Source organism: Macrobrachium rosenbergii, chromosome 25 (genome assembly GCF_040412425.1).
Source record: "Macrobrachium rosenbergii isolate ZJJX-2024 chromosome 25, ASM4041242v1, whole genome shotgun sequence".
In the NCBI taxonomy this organism is placed as follows: Eukaryota; Metazoa; Arthropoda; class Malacostraca; order Decapoda; family Palaemonidae; genus Macrobrachium; species Macrobrachium rosenbergii.
This window is the reverse complement of record NC_089765.1, coordinates 49,992,110-49,994,198: the sequence shown is the minus strand read 5'-3', so window position 1 is coordinate 49,994,198 and position 2,089 is coordinate 49,992,110.

The window sequence follows — 2,089 nt, the reverse complement described above, 5'->3', positions numbered from 1 at the left end:
TTTATATATAAATACAAGAAAAACCATATGGAGTTTGTCTGAAATCCCAGAACATTGGTCTGATCTTATAAAAACAGTCTTATTCTACAGCCATGGAGAAACTGAAGATGTCATAACTAAACTCTGACTGAGTTCCAAAATATAGTCCTTATAACCAAACACCAGGGGAATTTCTGATGAAATACTATATTCCTATAACAAGTTGACTGTGATATTATATGAGATATATATACTTGGAATTAGTATATATATTGTGAGTGTTTGACTTTTTGCATTAGTAGTTTTGTATATATCTATAATATATGAAACCTATTTTGTTATTAGACCTTTTTCGATATATATTTGGGAGACTCATAGTGACATGGGATATATTAGAGATATGTTCATTTTGGGAGATATATATCAAGGTTCGGGAGTTGATTATAAGACAAGTTGTACTTAGTTAGAGAGAAGTGTGTATATACAGTATTATCACTTATATTGTGTCTGTGGGTGGTTGTATATTATATTAGTTCATGGACAGACTCCGACAGAATGTGACTTAGACAGTTCCCGAGATTACCATATTGTGTCCACAGAACGCTTCCTGCCATATATGGTATGCATATTACAATGATATATAAGACAATAAGTCGACATCATCTATATATTCGAGGATCCAAGCTGTTTGATGCTGCATGCCGTGTGATGTCTATATATATATTATATACTTAGCCGTGATGTATTCAACAGTTCCGAGAAGATAATTATGCGTCATACGCATAACGAGCATTTGGTAGTGGCGGTACCTACAATAAGGTGCCATATATATATATACATCCACCATATAAGACATCGACGATTCCGTGATGTATCCAGTATCAGGATATATATATACAATTTTAATTGTCTTAATAGCTATTTTATATGATAAATTCTTGTTGTATATATATAGTAAATATAGCTTGTTCGTGTTTGTATATACATATAAAGGCTATAAGAACACAACCCCAGTGACTTTGAAGTATATATATGAGATAGTCCTTAAAGCTGCAGTGCAGTAGACATTGCTAATTGAGCATAGCTATATATTTTACATATATTTTATACATATGCTTGTTTTTTAGTTTGCCGTTAAGATAGAGCGATACGTTATGGGGGTGGTTTTAGCTATTTAAAGGGATACATATATACATTTATATATATTCAATGCTTTAAGATGTGATGAAAGAATTTTTGGGCGATGGTACTGACAGAGCCGTCAGTTGCAAAATCTTTGTATTCAGCAAATAGTTTGATTCCTCAGCAATATTGCCGGTCAGGTGATCTCCCATATATATATATGTATATTATATACATGCGTTACTTTGATCTAGATTATGCCAAAATCTGCCCTAAAAGTGAGTTTGATCGTTCATTAACGTATATATACTAATTGTCCAGTCATAATATATACATATGGAGAGGATCCAGGCTTTGAAAATCGGCAGATAAGGTAGAGTTTCAAATCTCTGTTTTTATGGGAGGAAATTGAACTTGTGATTTTTACCATGATTTTCCTATCTTTATGAACTTTTGAACTGGTGTATATTTAATATAATATTCATACCTCTTTATATTATTATTTTGCTGTATTATATTTGTCATATCTTGGCTATGCATTTGGTATATATATTTCCATTATTGTGTTTTATATTTCATATATTTTGGGAGTTTTATATCATGTTTAATTCTTTCGATAGATGTCTGTATACATGTTGGAATAATATGTGGATATTATATAGTTTAGAAAAGGACATAAGTCATTTGCAATAATCTTTATGTGGTAGACTGTTTTTTGACATGACTTTAGTTATTGATTTATATAGTATGTGTGATTTTGATATTTCCAGGCTATTATATATAATGAGACTATATTTAATCAGAAGTGTTTTGCAGTTTACATTTAGTTATCTGACTCGATAATTCATTTATTATGCATTTTAATCTTTGCTTTGTTTTATTCATTTCTTGTTGGGTTATTTGAATAATAAACCTATTTTTGTAGAAACTATTGTGTTTCTTTTAAATAGTCCATTTAGTTATATTTGAGAGAATGAGTTAGGCAGGT